This window comes from Hemiscyllium ocellatum, chromosome 35, assembly GCF_020745735.1.
Source record: "Hemiscyllium ocellatum isolate sHemOce1 chromosome 35, sHemOce1.pat.X.cur, whole genome shotgun sequence".
Classification (NCBI taxonomy): Eukaryota; Metazoa; Chordata; class Chondrichthyes; order Orectolobiformes; family Hemiscylliidae; genus Hemiscyllium; species Hemiscyllium ocellatum.
Window position 1 is genome coordinate 25,710,037 of NC_083435.1, and position 16,787 is coordinate 25,726,823.

Here is a 16,787-nt window from a genome sequence, read left to right on the forward strand (position 1 = left end):
TTCAGTTTTTTTTTGAGAAGGAGACCAAGCTTGTAGACGAGGGTAGGACAGTTGACGTGGTATACTTGGATTTCAGTAAAGCCTTTAGTAAGGTTCCACATTGTAGGCTGATGGAGAAAATGCAGAGGCATGGAATTGAGGGTGATTTAGCAGTTTGGATTAGAAACTGGCTTTCTGGAAGAAGGCAGCAAATGGTGGTTGATGGAAAATATTCAGTCTGGAGTCCAGTTACAAGCGGTGTGCCAAAAGGATCTGTTTTGGGACCACCGTTGTTTGTCATTTTTATAAATGACTTAGACGCAGGCATAGGTGAATGGATTAGTAAATTTGCAGAGGACACTAAAGTCGGTGGAGTAGTGGGCAGTTTGGAAGAATGCTGCAAGTTGCAGGGGGACTTGGGTAAACTGCAGAATTGGGCTGAGAGGTGGCAAATGGCGTTCAATGCAGCTAAATATGAGGTGATGCACTTTGGGAAGAATAACAGGAAGGCGGAATACTGGGTCAATGGAAAGATTCTTGGTAGTGTGAATGTGCAGAGAGAACTTGGAGTCCGTGTGCTTAGATCCCTGAAAGTTGCCATCCAGGTGGATAGTGTTGTGAAGAAGGCATATGGTGTGTTAGGTTTCATTGGTAGAGGAATTGAGTTCTGGAACTGCAATATCATGACGCAATGATACAAAACATTGGTGCGGCCACACTTGGAATGTTGTGTACAGTTCTGGTCACCCCATTACAGTTGGATGTGGAAGCATTGGAAAAGGTGCAGAGGAGATTTACCAGGGTGTTGCCTGGTCTGGAGGGAAGGTCTTATGGGGAAAGGCTGAGAGAATTGTGTCTGTTCTCACTGGAAAGAAAAAGGCTAAGGGGGGATTTGATAGAGACATACAAGATGATCAGAGGATCAGATAGGGTAGACATTGAAATAATTTTTCCTCAGATGATGATGTCAGCTTGTACGAGAGGGCAGAACTATGAATTGAGGGGTGATTGATTTAAGACAGATGTCAGAGGCAACTTCTTTATGCAGAGAGTAGTAAGGACGGGGAATGTTCTACCTGCTAATGTAGTCAACTCAGCCACATTAGGGAGATTTAAACAATCCTTAGATAAGCACATGGATGATTTTGGGACAGTGTAGGGGGACAAGCTGAGCGTAGTTCACAGGTCGGTGCAACATTGAGGGGCGAAGGGCCTGTTGTGCACTGAATCATTCCAAGGTCTATGTTCTATGTTCTATAATTCGGGAGCAAGAAATAATGAAAACATTGAATCGGCAAAGGTTATTAAATACTTTCAAATGGGATCGACAACCCAGCAATATCACCGATCTGACCTTGCACAGCACAGATAGTGAAGAAAGCTAATAGCATACTGGCCTTCATAACAAGAGGGATTGAGTATAGAAGCAAAGAGGCTCTTCTGCAGCTGTACAGGGCCCTGGAATATTGTGTGCAGTTCTGGTCTCCAAATTTGAGGAAAGACATTCTGGATATTGAGGGAGTGCAGCGTAGGTTCACGAGGTCAATTCCTGGAATGGCGGGACTATTTTATGTTGAAAGATTGGAGGGACTGGGCTTGTGTACCCTTGCGTTTAGAAGACTGAGAGGGGGTCTGATTGAGACATAAAAGATTATTAAAGGATTAAACACTCTGGAGGCAGGAAACATGTTCCGCTGATGGGTGAGTCTCGAATCAGAGGGCACAGCTTAAAAATAAGGGGTCAGCCATTTAGGACAGAGATGAGGAGAAACTTCTTCACCCAGAGAGTGGTGGGTGTGTGGAATGCTCTGCCCCAGAGGGCATCTCTGGATCCATTTAAGAAAGATTTGGATAGCGCTCTCAAGGCTAGTGGAATCAAGGGTTATGGAGATACAAGATACTGATTGAATTCAAGTTAAAAGTTTTGCGTAACCCTTACAAATCTTTGGTCCAAAACGGCCCTTCAGCCACCGTGTCTGCACCGGTCACAAATAAGGACCAACAATTCTAACTCTATTTTCCATCACTTGACCCATAGCCTCATCTGTCTTGATGTCGCAAGTGTATATCTGAACACTTCTTCAATGTTCTGAGGTTTTCTGTCTACCATCCTTACAGGCAGTGATTCTCACCACCGTCCTGGTGAAAAGTTTTGCCTTACATTGCCTCTAAACCACCTGCCCCTTAACTTAAACTTATGCCTCTTGGTCTTCGATCCTTTCATCAAAAGGGAAAACGTTTCCTGCTGTCAAACCTGTCGATATCGCTCATAATTTGATACCTCTCAACCATGTCTCCTCTCAATCTCCTCTGGTCTAAGGGAAATTATTCCAGTATGTTTCAATGTCTCTTTATATTTTAAAAAAAATCAGCCGGGGCAATATTCTGGTAAATCTCCTCTGTGCCTACTTGGTGCTAACATATTCCTCCTATGTCGTGGATTCCAGAACACAGTACTCGAGCAGTGTACTCCAACATTTAACCAATATTATACACACTTTGGGCATAACCTCATTGCACTTAATCGCCCTGGCTCGACTAATACAGGCCGTACCAGGGTTTGCCTTCCTCACCTTTTATCCATCTGCCTTGATACCTTAAGGGTCCGCTGGACATATACACAACAGGAGTTTATATAACAGAAGCAGGGTCGGTGGAGCTGAAATGTACTATTGGGGTGAGTGATGCCACGAACTGAGTTAGATTTGTCAAGGTCGCCTTATAGAAAAGTATGATCATAATTGCTTCCAACCAGAGCTGGATGCTAAAGTCAGGGTCAAAGTCATTTCTCTCGCCAAGTGAGTTTTTTTTTGATCGAAAATGGTCTATTTCAAGAGAAAGGAAATGTCTTGGATTACACAGATACTGCTGCAATGGAGGTAGAAATCCAAGGAACAAGGAATGGAAAAGGGCAAGAAACACAACACCCTATGACGACAGTGAGGAGAACAGGGAGAAGACATTTTAAGAATTTCTTCACTGTTCACACTGGTCATTACTGTGGAACTTTGCACAACTTCTCCTTCCACAGATGCTGTTAGAGCTGCTGCGTTTCTGTTTGGATTTCAGATTTCCAGCATTCACAATACTTTGCTTTTAATTGTGTTTATCTCACGTCTTTAACGCAGGAACGTGTCCCAAGTGCTTCACATGTAGCAATAACGACGGGACATTTGTCTGCAAGTGCAGCTATCTCAGGGTCACCTGCGTGCTATCACTGACTGGTGGTCACTTGCTTAACACCTGATTCGGTGAATGACTGTCAGGTTATGATGGGGAACCTCCTTCACGAGGAGAACTGGGACAGTTTTTGTTCATGTTATTCACACATGGGAAATGCGGATGCCACTCACTAGGCCAGCATATATCGTCTGGAGCTCAATGCCCTTGAGATGGTCGTGTGGGCTGCCTTCTTATACCACTGCAGTCGGTGTGTTGAAGGTTGAACCACAGTAACATTAGGGAGAGAATTTCTGGATTTTGACCCAGTGACACTGAAGGAAGGGCAACATTTGTCCAAATCGGGATGATGGGTGACTTGGAGCGAAACTTGCAGGCAGAGGGCAGCATTGCAAATATGCAAATTGTCGTTGTGAAAGCTAACAAACACTTTGTTTTGGTTGAATTCGTCTGAAAATAGAGCAACAAAAGAAAATAAAATTCAGAAATGGAGGGTCTAGTGGATGCCTGGGAAAGACCAGCGATTGAATCAATTGCTAGAAGTTGGAGTTGGGTTTATCTGACTTTTAATTCCTTTTGTATTATCTGTTCATTATGGGGAGGATATTGCTGGCAGGAGAGTCATCAAATCACTCTGATGGCTATTCGCAAACAACGCAGAGAAACCAGAAAACTGTACAAGAGCATGTTTTCAGAGATGCATTGATATTAAAATGGCGAATTAATTCTGTAAAGGCGGAGTGATCTCGGTCCGTCTGCATTCTGTTCGTGGCATTATTGGAAATCTGTCCTTCTTGTCTTCCCTTTGAATTTTAACTACGATGCTGAAAACGTCACTTCGGATTTCAGGGAAGCAGGTCAATCATCCGTAGTACGTTTGCTGAACAGGATGGATCTAAACATGACAGGAATGGTGCTGAATGGTAGTTAGTTAGATATGTGGAAATTGTAAAATGGAGAAAAGCTTTAATGTTAGTTACTTAGAGCTGAGCAGCACAATTTTAATCATTAAGTGTATGTATGTGTATAATAAGGACACCTGCAAACCCTGTTAGAAGGAAGTTCAAAGCCAATGTAAATTCAATTGAAATGCTTTTATTTCAATGAAAATTAAGAGCAAAGTTGATGTTTTTATCTCCATCAATTTTTGACTCTTAAAAGCTTTGACTAACAAACCCAACTGAGTTCGTCCTTCATTCTTCTGTTAAAAACCTTAACATTGCAAAGGTGACAATTATTGTGATCAATTTCGAAGAATGGTCCTGAGACGTGAAACTTTAATTCTATCTCTGTTTCTGTTTCCCTCTCTCCACAGATGATGCCATACCAGTTGACTTTCTCAAACGTTTCCTGTTTTGAGTGGTAGATGAGACTCTTCCCAACCACTTTGCAATTAATGAGGCCTTTTTATCCCCGAAGTGTAGCAACTTTAGATACAGAGGAAACACGTTCGCCAATTTGTGCACAGCAAGCTCTCAGAACATAAGAACAGAAGGAGACCGTTCAGTCTCTCCAGCCAGGCTCTGCCATTCAATGAGATCACAGCTGATCTGTGGCCTAACTCCTTGTACCTGCCCACACTCAAATGCACTGGCGTGCAGACTCCTTAGGATAAGGCTCATTTCTTTAATGGGATTCTGGCATAGGTGGCAGGGCCAGCATTCACGGCCCTTTCCTAATTTGGCCAGCCAGGACATTTTGAGAGGGCACTTTAAGGGACATCCACCTGATGCAGGAACTAGAGTCATATATTGAACAGACCAGATAAGGACTACATGTTTCCTGACTTGAATGATTCATGTGAACACAACTATCAAAATTAATTTTGATGGGGTCCAATGTTGAGAATGGCATGACCCTTCAGATTTACAAAGTACATTCTCACTCCACAAGCTGAGGTGATGTGACGTGAACCTCTGATTCTGGATATTTTACTCAGCACCAGATGACAATTAAATGTTGGGATGTAGGAATAGAATTAGGCCATTCAGTCAGAGAACCTACTTTTACCCCAATGGCTCCTTCTTTATCCCTACGACGGTTGACACTCTCTACCACATTGATGACGACACTTATATCATCTAGGTGTTGATGTTCCTGGCGCCTGCATCATCACTGACATCATGGCAACAATTGACATCACCACCCATTCCTCACAGAGACCTGTGCATTCATGGGGCACGGTGGTATTGTCTCTATCTCTCAGCCCGGACATCTGGGTTCAATCCCCACGTACTGAAGAGTTATGTGGTCTCTGAACAGGTTGATTGGAACAGAGGTCTGAGATACTGATGGTCGTAAGGCCAGTGGTGCTAGGGAAGGAATGGACTGGTAGTGGTGGTGGTGGGGGTGGGGGTGGGGTTTGGAAATGATCGATTTGAAAATCTTAAATAATTTGCAGCCACAGTCACTAGCTATCATGGTGTTGGGATCGCCAAGCTCTCCCTCCCTCTCTCTCTCTCTCTCTCTGAATCTTTCCTTACCAGCCAAAGAGAGGCATAGAGGCATGTTGTCGTTGGATAGCAGGAATGTGACAAATAAAAGACTTGCAATGTGGGATGGTACTGTGCCTTTTAGCGAGAGGTTTTATGTGCTGCTTCACTTGCGGAGTGTTGGTGCCAGAATGTCTTATTCTGACAGGCAGGTACAGTCATAGTTGGCAAACAGCTTGTGTGTTACCCACTTTTTAAAAAAAAATAGACAAAAGAAGCATGAATGGGCCCCCCCAGGACCGAAAACTTTGGATTTTAATTTCAATTTAATTTTGAGTTAGTCGGTTGCTGGAGTTAATAGGTAGAACACTTTCCCTCTGCTGTGTGTGAAGATTTAAACACAGCTTGCCTCCTTTAAAACAGAAGAGGCTGTTTTTTTTCAGCATTTCTTACAGCAGGACTGGAGAAAGACAGCATTTAATAAAACTATTTTCCTAAATGTGTTTATGGGATGCTGTCTATATTGGAACAGCTGATGATTAAAATCATATGTTATCTTGTCAAGTACTTCAATAGATTTAAAGTTATGCTAGTTTTTCTCTTCATTTTTATTTTTACTGCTAACCTTCCTATCTCAGTGGTCTCCTCAAGCCTCAAAAATCTTTGCAATATGTACTTTCCTCTAATTCCATCCTGATGAGGATTCTCTACTTTTATTTCTCTTTATAGTGCCTCCCCTACATTCCTGGACCCCGGGCTCCAGAATTTCCTCTTGAATTGCTCCAGGTCTGCACCTCACTTTCCTCTCCCCAAAAAACCTGACCAATCTAAGAGTCATCTATTCTAACATCACTTTCTCATGACCTGGTTTCAAATTTGGCTTGTTATGTTCCTATATTCAGTGTCTCAAAGGTAAATATTACAGAAAAATACTCTATGGTCATCGGGTTTATGCCAATACTGAACGTTCTAATGATATATTTCACTTGGCCCATAGATTTGTTTGCAATGGCATCACAAGTGTGCATCTAAATGCATCTTATCGGGATTTCTGTGTCTCCCACCCTTATGGGCATTGAGGATCAGTGTAATTGTTCCCGTGTAATGAGCACAGAGCATCTGGGTCTGTGCGACCCAGAGATAACCCACACATTGGGAAGGATGGCAGGGTCCCTGAGAGGGGGCTCAGGAGATTTACCAGAAAAGTACCAAATAAGGGGGATTTCAGTTGCAGGCTTAGTGTTTGCTTTTACATTATTTATTCATGTGACATGGGTGGTGCTCTTACACACCCAGGATATCGATATTCAATTCTCCTTCTCAATCTCTCCCCTTGTCAGTTCTGTATAATCTTCAGTTTAGACTACCTTCAGTTATCTCTCCCCAATGAGTGCAGCCATATGCTCTTGTAGAGCAACGGTGACTTTACCTTTTACGCAGTGATGCCACTGTGCTTTGGTGATGGAAAGAGGGAATGCTGAAGGTAGTGGTTGGGACACCACTCACTTTCTTTAACATTGCTGGTGGCTGCACTGATGCAGGCAAGTGGAGAATGTTTCAACACAATTCTGATGTGTACTTTTTAGATAGCAAACAGACATTGGGGAATCTAGGGTTTTGAGAAACAAAGATAATTCTCCTTGTAGGAAAGGAAGTTGAGGGGAGCTGTGGCATATTTGTTCACAACAATTATACATTAGGACAATAAAATATACATTGTGGTGAGGTGGAGACATTCACACTGTTGGTCTTAGGATGTGGGCAACACGTTGGCAATTAGAGAAGAACTTGGGAAAATGTGCAGTTGTTTATTTCGGAGGAGATAATATAAGAAGAGAACTATTTAAATAGTGAGAACTGTAGAAGGTAACATCACAAAAGGACCAGGGGGTAGTTGGACCGGAAACAGAAAACTAGCACACAATTACAACAGGTAATTAAAAAGGCTAATGAAACGCTGTTCCTTATTTCAAGGTGTTCGTAGTAGAACATTTTGGAGTCTGTGTCTTAGTGCAACTACATAATGTGATAGTGAGACCCCCTTTTTTTACATCTAAATATTTTTCATCAAATTGTTCAGATATGTTATTGCACTGCTCTGGGGCAGGGGGGACTGGAGAATGGGCCTCCAGTTCCTGAGGTAGAGCACTATCACTGCGCCACAACAGGGCCCCAACAGTATCCTTGACATCTTTTCTGACAATGATGTGGCACCTGGGTTTGTTTGCTTGTTTAGAAGGTTCCTCAACGAGAGCTCAGGGAGGAAGCCTTTATGACACTTCACGGATTTCACATATTGGGTTTCCATAATGTCAACAGTGGCGGTGGGAGCAGCTGCTAGATGTGATACACTCTCCCCAGGAAATTAAACTACACTTCAGTCTCTTTGCGGGCTCCCCTTTCATTAAAGAGACGTATTCCATTGCAGGTAGAATTTACCTGTCGAGTTAAATACCATACTGCTTAGACATAGCGTCAGAGTTTCAGAAGGATTCGCTAAAAAGGGAGCATCGGTTCGATATGATTGGGTTATGTAAAGAAACTGAGTGCATCTGGAGAGTGACGAGTGTGAACTGACTGCGGGTTTAACATCTGCTTCAACCCGTTTATTCATGTGGCAAAATACCGCACAAAAGACAGGACAAATACGTTTCATGAAAAGGCAGGAAGAGTTGATAACGGAACAGCCTGAACGTGAAGCATTTGGAGAGCTCAAGTCCTCGCAACATGTGTGCATGAATGGATGGAAGGCAGCTAGGCTGATGACACTTGAGCAACCATTTGTCACCAGCACCCTAGCTCCAGTCGCTTCCCAGAGTTACTCTCGAAATTAAAGTCCAGGGACCGGTGTGATGGTGAACGGGAGAGGTCAGGGGGTAACTTCGGGCATGACATCTACCGCCCTCTGGCGGTCCTTCACTGGGATGAATGGCTCGTTCTTCACTTTGGCGTACACCATCGTCTGCTTATCCACCGGGCGCTTCCATCGACTACCCTCATGCACATTGATCTCGGCGTATTGAACCCCGTCATCACCCTATTGAGGTTAAAGTTTTAGCAATGAGCTGGTGCAAAGCGAGTATAGAGCCGCGAGTCAGGAACAGTGCAGCGTCTAAAACACAACCTGAGACATGCTGTTCGGAGAGACCTTGTTCAAAAAAAAACACCAATCTCCAGAGAAGGTGAGGACGGCAGTGCTGAAGATCAGAGTCGCAGAGTGTGAGGACTCTAAACACCAACCTCCGTCCAGCAAATAGATTTAAAGTGACTGAAGGCGTCAATTACTCGTTAAACGACCAACAAAACTGAGATCAATGGAATGCAGTCATTGAGAACCGCAGCCACAAAAGAGTCATCACTTTAAAAAACCTCTTGCAAAAAGCAGCAGGGAAAAACAAATAACGTTACACTTGAAGCAGAGATTGGTGGAACGCAGTGCGGATATAGAGTAGCAACTGGAGACAATATTTTCTAGATATCCTGAAATAAATAAAAGCGTTTGTAGTAGCTTCATCACGTCTGAAAAAGAGATTGATCACTCAATAGCTAATAGACATGATTTGGAGACGCCGGTGTTGGACTGGGGTGTACAGCGTTAAATATCACACACGGTGGCACAGTGGTTAGCACTGCTGTCTCACAGCGCCTGAGACCCGGGTTCTAATCCTGACTCAGGCGACTGACTGTGTGGAGTTTGCACGTTCTCCCCGTGTCTGCGTGGGTTTCCTCCGGGTGCTCCGGTTTTCTCCCACAGTCCAAAGATGTGCGGGTCAGGTGAATTGGCCATGCTAAATTGCCCGTAGAGTTAGGTAAGGGGTAAATGTAGGGGTAGGGATATGGGTGGGTTGCGCTTTGGCGGGTCGGTGTGGACTTGTAGGGCCGAAGGGCCTGTTTCCACACTGTAAGTAATCTAAAAAAACACCAGATTGTAGTCCAACAGGTTCATTTGGAAGCAGTAGCTTTCGAGTGCTGCTCCTTCATCCGGTGGTTGTGGAGATTGTAAATGCAATTTTATACTCCACAACCACCTGATGAAGGAGCAGCTGTCGGAAAGCTCATGTTTCCAAATAACCTTTCAGCTAATAGACGTGTTAGCTAAAACAAACTGTTAAATGTAACAGCATACTGCTGAAATGTGATAGCAAAGATAGACGTTTCAACCAGAGTTTATATTGAGCCCAAATAGCGAGAACAAAACATGAAAGAAGTACAACCAGACACACTTCAAATGAAGACAGGAGTATATTGTCCATAGATTAAAAAAGATCACACGCACACACACCCTGTACACCGAACAAATACTGAAAGACTGCAGCAGAAATGTGTGCAAACTATCAGCAGGTCAGGCAGCATCTGTGGAGAGAAATTAGACTTAACGTTTTGGCTCCATTCTGAGAGAAATACATGCACTTCCAAGGCCACTGATAAAGCAGCTCATGAGATTTGTGCCCGTCGCACATTGGCAGTGTCCAAGGCTTTGAGCCAGGCGACCCATTTCAAAACATATCTAATCCCAGACTTGTGAAATAGCATGTCTGAACAGGTTGGTTAAAACCATCAACCCTGAGTGCATCAACTTGATATGTCCGTTACATCCGCAATTGCTGACTAATCTATCGATCTCAGTCTCTGCTTAATTCATTGACAAACAATACTGTTTGTGAAGAGCTCTCTCCTCATCTCAAACCTGCATGGCCATTTTTTTTAACCTTTGAATTACGGATCCTTCCGTTTCCACATTTCCCAGACTGCCCAACGTTGAATTCGATATTTCTGTTCCAGGCCAAATTACCACAGCTCTACCTAAAACATGCCTCTGGAAAGCACACCAGCTAAAAAAATCTCACGCACACCCTCAAGAAGACCAATCTACATCCCCAAACCTCGTTTCTTTATCCGGATATATTTGAATCAGTCTGTTTAGAGGTGCTGTAACACACCTCTAGATCGGTTGATCTTGAACCCAGACTTTCCAAATCAGATGAATTCTATGATTGCTGTAGAAGAAAGAACACAGAACACAGAACAATACTACTCAGAACAGGCCCTTCGGCCGTCGATGTTGCGCCGACCTGTAAACTAATCTAGGCCCGTCACCCTGCACTATCCTATCATCATCCATGTGTTTATCCAAGGACTGCTTAAATGCCCCTTATGTGGCTGTTAACTACATTGGTAGGCAGGGTATTCCACTCCCTTGCCACTCTCTGAGTAAAGAACCTGCCTGTGACAGCTGTCGTAAATCTATCACCCCTCAATTTGCAGCTATGTCTCCTCGTACAAGCAGATGTCATCATCCTAGGGAAAAGACTTCCACTGTCCACCCTATCTAATGCTCTGATCATATTGTATGTCTCTATTAAATCCCCTCCAATGAGGACAGATCCAAATCCCTCAGCCTTCCCTCACAAGACCTTCACCCCAGACGAGGCAACATCCAGGCAAATCTCCTCTGCGTCTTTTCCAATGCTTCCACATCCTTCCTGTAATGGGGCCACCAGAACTGTACACAATACTCCAAGTGACGCCGCACTAGCGTTTTGTACAGAGGTCTCTACGAGAACCCTGGCTTCTTTATCTAAATCTGCACAGACAATGACGATAATTAAAATCTTGTTGGAGATATTAACAACTAGGTCACCGAGTTTAGTCATTACATAATTAGCGTTACATACCCGATTGGTTCTTCTGCATTCAGAGCGGACATAATTGGTCTCTAGAAAAGAGACGTATGTATTAGCATCGAGAATGTGGTACTGGAAAATCAAGCAGGTCAGGCAGCATCCGAGGAGCAGGAAAATCGACGTTTCGGGCAAATGTCTTTCATCAGGAATTAGCATCGTAGGGAAGAGCAAAGTTTAATTTAACTAACTTGATTAAAGTTATTGCTTAAAATACAGTATCCGGCATTATAATATTACGGGATGCAACATGGCTTAATTGTAAACAGCATGTTTGCAAATAACAACAGCTGATATGTCTCAAAGAATAAATGCCGAAGGAAAAGGAATGTGTACTCAGCTACGGCCCACGGGGGTAATTCGGATCGACCTATAAGGGCTAACTTTTGGAAGTGCTGCCAGCGCATCTTCCCAAATTATCCTGCAAGCCGTCTTATTTTAAATAAATACACATTTTTTTTAGCGAAGGTTTCTCTTAATCTCTTCCACAAGCGTACCCATCTGCCAATGTTTTCCAGATCACGCTGATTCACCGAACTAAAACAAGAAAATTCACGTGCCCCCTTTGCTTTTTCTAAGTCATCGTTAATCTTGAACTTTCTCTTTTCTGACAGATCTTCAGGTTGTAATTGACAGATAACACAATTAACCACACCATCAATTAGAAGTCGAAATCGCTCGATTGAAAGTGTTTTAATGACATATGCATACTTATCTCTGTTCCTCACCTCCTTCGTCTATCTCTGCATACGGTGGATCCGACCTGCAGCAAAACAGGAAGGGCAGTAAGGAAAATTAGATATTGAAGAAAACATAGACAACAAAGAAGATGCCTGTCTTGACATCAAAAAGTGCAGACGCTTACCTTTCGGGTCGCTGAAGAGTGGCTGTGGAGAAAGGAAGGTGATAACAGCATCATTACATTTCTGAGTCCATGACTTAGTTTACTTCTTATGGATATAATGCATTGTCTATGTTAATGCTCCTTGAGCGACAGGCCAGGTGCGAAGGGGACAGCACCGCTTTCACTCACTAAAAGTCCCAATGCTACTTTCAACCAATGGGTAAGCGGAATCGGGTGGTTTACTGGCGGCATTCCAACTCAGCCTGGCTGACTTCTAAGGTTAAAACTTTAAAAATGTTAGTGCCTTTCGGATATTGATATGCAAGGTGGACCAGGGCAATACGTACACAATTTGTGTTAGAGCCACGGGAAACAGAGAGACCTAGTGATTCAGGCGCATGGTTCCTTGAGATTGGCATCCCCGACAGAGAGGGTGGCGAAGAAGGAATTTGGCATGCTTGCCTTCATTGATCAGAGCCTTGAGTATCCGAGCAGGAATGTCATGTTGTGGTTGTGCAGGACATTGGTGAGGCCTCTGCTTGTATATGAAGCAGTGCATGGCAATTTATCCCGCAAGCCTGCTTTACAATTAACGTTTAATCAAATACTATTTATGGGCTTTTATCCAATATCCCTAAATACATATGACCAACAAAGATTGCCACGCAGCACAGTGGCTCGGTGACTTGCGCTGCTGCCTCACGGCGCCAGGGACCCGGGTTTGATTCCCGCCTCGGGCAACTGGCTGTGTGCAGCTTGTATACTCTCCCCGTGTCTCCGTGGGTTTCCTCCCACAGTTGAATGAAGTGCAGGTTGCAGTGGGTATGCTTTTGACTTTAACACCTGCGGCCCTTAATAGGGACCGGGGCGGGGGGCATTAGAGGTTAGTGGAAATAACACCACCTCCAAATTCCCTGCCGATTTGGAAATACGGTGAATCGACCACTCAGTCACAGTCCTGAACTCGCCCTTTTCCAGCCCCACACTGTGAACGGGAGCACAGGAAGAATATCCAATTTCTCATGGCACAACTAAGTTAAGAACAACAAACATTTCACCCGAGTCATAGAGTCATACAGCACAGAGACAGACCCTTCGGTCCAAGTCGTCCGTGCTGACCAGATATCCCAACCTACTCTAGCCCCATTTGCCAGCACTTGGCCCATATTCCTCTGAACCCTTTCTATTCATATACACATCCAGATGCCTTTTAAATGCTGTAATTGCACCAGCCTCCCCCACTTCCTTTGACAGCTCATTCCATACACGTACCACCCTCTGCATGGAAACGTTGCCCCTTAGGACTCTTTTATATCTTTCCTCTCTCACCCTAAACCTCTAGTTCTGACATGTACACCCCAGGACACTATGGACAATTTAGCATGGCCAATCCACCCAGGGATAAGACTTTGTCTATTTACCTTATCTATTCCTCTCATGATTTTATAAAGTCACTCCTCAGCCTCTGACACTCCAGGGAAAACAGCCCCAGCCTATTCAGCCTCTCCCTTTGACCTGACCAATCTCAAGGATGAACAAAAGAAATCATAAAACTAAAACATGCAAATGCGCAAGGCCAAGGAGATACATTCCTGCTAATGAGTAAATGTAACAAGGGGCTATTTTACATAGGATACTGTTACAATATTGTAAGAAAGGATGCAGAGTTTGGCAAGTTACTACAGTTCCCCCTCAGAGCGTTATAACTAGCCGCTATTGTAATTAAACAGGGTCCTCAAAGTAACATGAGCCAGTATGGGAGCTGAACTTGTGCTTTTAGAAGCTCTTCTTATTGGCAACTGGTTACCCAGCCAACTGAGCTAACCAGCAGGTAGAGGGCCGGTGCAAGATTAACAAAGCCAGCTGCAGAATGGAGAACTTACACCAAGCAGGGAGACAGAGCTGTATATCTTTGAACAATACCATTGAGTTGACACCGTGTAATGATCACCAGGCAGGAGTGTTCTTTCCCAGTCGGGGAACACTTCAGCGGTCCAGGCCATTCGGCCTCGGATCTTCAGGTGACCATCCTCCAAGATAGACTTTGGGGCTAGCAACAATGCCGAGTAGCCAAGCAGAGGCTGATAACCAAGTTCGGTACAAATGGGGACGGCCTCAACTGGGACCTTGGGTTCGCCCTTTTATTGGAAGGACATTCAAATGTAGTGGAGTTCAGAATGAGGGGGCATAAGTTTAAGTTGAGAGAGGAACGAATTAAAAGGAACCATAGGGGCAACTCCTTCACTCAGAGAGTGCAACGTAAGTGGAATAAACTACCAGATGGAGTATTCAGTGCACGTACATTTGGAAATGTACATAAACAGGAATAATTTAGATAGCTTGTACCAAACGCAGGGAATTGAGACTAGTTCAGTTTGGTCAGCAAGGATGGATGGATCAAAGGGTCTGTTTTCAATGCTGTATGACTCCATGTCTCTATGACATGTCCAGGTAAATTAATATTGTTACCAGTTTTTCGGCAGGATTTGACAACAATCATCACGATGATGATCAGGAGAGGCACCATCACCGTTACTGCAAAGACAAATGTTGGGGTAGTTGACTTGGACTCGGTTTTGCTGCTCCCGTTGTTACCTGGGAGAAAATATACAGAAAGAACAGTCAAGGGCAGAAAGATGGTCAGTGAATTGGGCACAAGGCTTCAATTCAATAAGATGTGTGGCTCTTGACTAATATTTTTAACTGGTCTTGATCAAACCCAGTCATCAATTGAAAACACAAACTGAGCTAATGGCCAATTGGAGTGATTCCTGTTCTTTAAGTTCCACTATCGGGATGTTGATTCAGGGACGCCACGACACTGGTATCAATTTCGTGTTGTTGGTTACCGGGTATCATTTCTCCCAAACTGAGACACTAAGCAGTCGCCCTCATTGGCACTCTAATTCCCCAATGCCTGATTACTTGTTCAAGGTTTATCTATAACTATATTTAATACAATTTTAATAATATCTATCATGTCTTCTGGGAAATTCGGCCATTGTTAACATAGCCAATATCCATTGTCGGCTTCTTTCTGAACATCGAGCCAAGATCACAGAAAATTATAGTGCAGTAAATGCCCTTCGGCCATCGATGTTGTGCTGACCTGTGAAAACAATCTGAAGCCCATCTAACCTACACTATTCCATTCTCGCCCATATGCCTATCCAATGACCATTTATAACCACTTAATGTTGGCAAGTGTCCTACTGTTGTAGACAATGCGTTCCATGCTTCTCCTACTCTCAGAGTAAAGAAATTACCTCTGACATCTGTCCTATATCTATCACCCCCCCAATTTAAAGCTATATGCTTTCATGCTAGCCATGGCCTTCCGAGGAAAAAGGGTCTCACTGTCCAACCTATCAAACCCTCTAATTATCTTATGTGTCTCAATTAAATCACATGTCAACCTTCTTCTCTCTAACGAAAATAACCTCAACTCCCTCAGCTTTTCCTCATAATACCTTCCCTTCATACCTGGCAACATCCTAGTAAATGTCCTCTGAACCCTTTCCAAAGCTTCCACATCCTTCCTATAATGCGGTGACCAGAACTGTTTGCAATACTCCAAATGTGGCTGCACCAGAGTTCTTTACAACTGCAGAATGATCTTTTGGTTCCAAAACTCAATCCCTGTACCAATAAAAGCTAACTCAGCGCATGCCTTCTTAACAACCCTATCCACCTGGGTGGCAACTTTCAAGGATCTATATACCTGGACACCGAGATCTCTCTGCTCATTTACACTACAAAGAATCTTACAATTAGCCCAGTATTCTGCATTCTGTTACTCATTCCAAAGTGAATCACCTCACACTTTTCCGCATTAAACTCCATTTTCCACCTCGGAGTCCATCTCTGCAGCTTATCTATGTCCCTCTATAACCTACAATCATCCTTCACAACTATTCATAACCCTACCAACCTTTGTGTCATCAGTAAATTTACTAATCCATCCTTCTATGCTCTCATCCCGGTCATTTAAAAAAAATGACAAACAGTGGCCCCAGAACAGATCCTTGTGGTACTCCATGAGCAACTGAAATCCAGGATGAATACTTCCCATTAGCCACCACCCTTTGTCTTCCTTCAGCTATCCAATTTATGATCCAAGCCGCTAAATCACCCTCAATCACATGCCTCTGTATTTTGTGCAATAGCTTACAGTGGGGAGCCTTATCAATCACCTTACTGAATTCCATATACGCCATATTAACCGCTTTACCCTCATCCAACTGTTTGGTCACCATCTCAAATAACAGTATAAGGTTTGTGAGGCACGACCCACCCTTCTCAAAACGGTGTTGACTATCCCTAAATCAACTTATTCCTTACTAGATGACTATAAATCTTATCTCTTATAACCTCTTCCAACACTTTATCCACAACCGAAGTAAGGCTCACTGGTCTATAATTCCTTCGGTTGTCTCTGCTCTCCTTCTTGAACAAGAGAACATTTGCTATAATCCAATCTTCTGGCACTATTCCCGTAGACAATGACTACCATGAAGATGACAAGTTGCCTGATTGAAACTATATCATCTGAATGAGGATTTTGGAACTTAGGGGCATACTTTGCGAATTAAGGCCAGTCTGTTCAGGAGAGATGTTAGGAAATATATATACACACAAAGGGTGGTAGATATTTGGAAGTCGCTTCCACAA

At 43.5% G+C, this 16,787-nt stretch overlaps 1 long non-coding RNA gene across 1 annotated transcript; it reads right to left on the reverse strand.

Moving 5' to 3' along the window:
- Positions 1-11,977: 11,977 nt before the first annotated feature.
- Positions 11,978-14,642, reverse strand: LOC132832488 (uncharacterized). The gene is made up of 3 exons (XR_009646952.1): positions 14,586-14,642; positions 12,138-12,159; positions 11,978-12,035 (listed from the first exon to the last, which is right to left on the reverse strand). It is a non-coding gene; the product is annotated as an uncharacterized LOC132832488 (long non-coding RNA).
- Between the last annotated feature and the right edge of the window lie 2,145 nt (positions 14,643-16,787).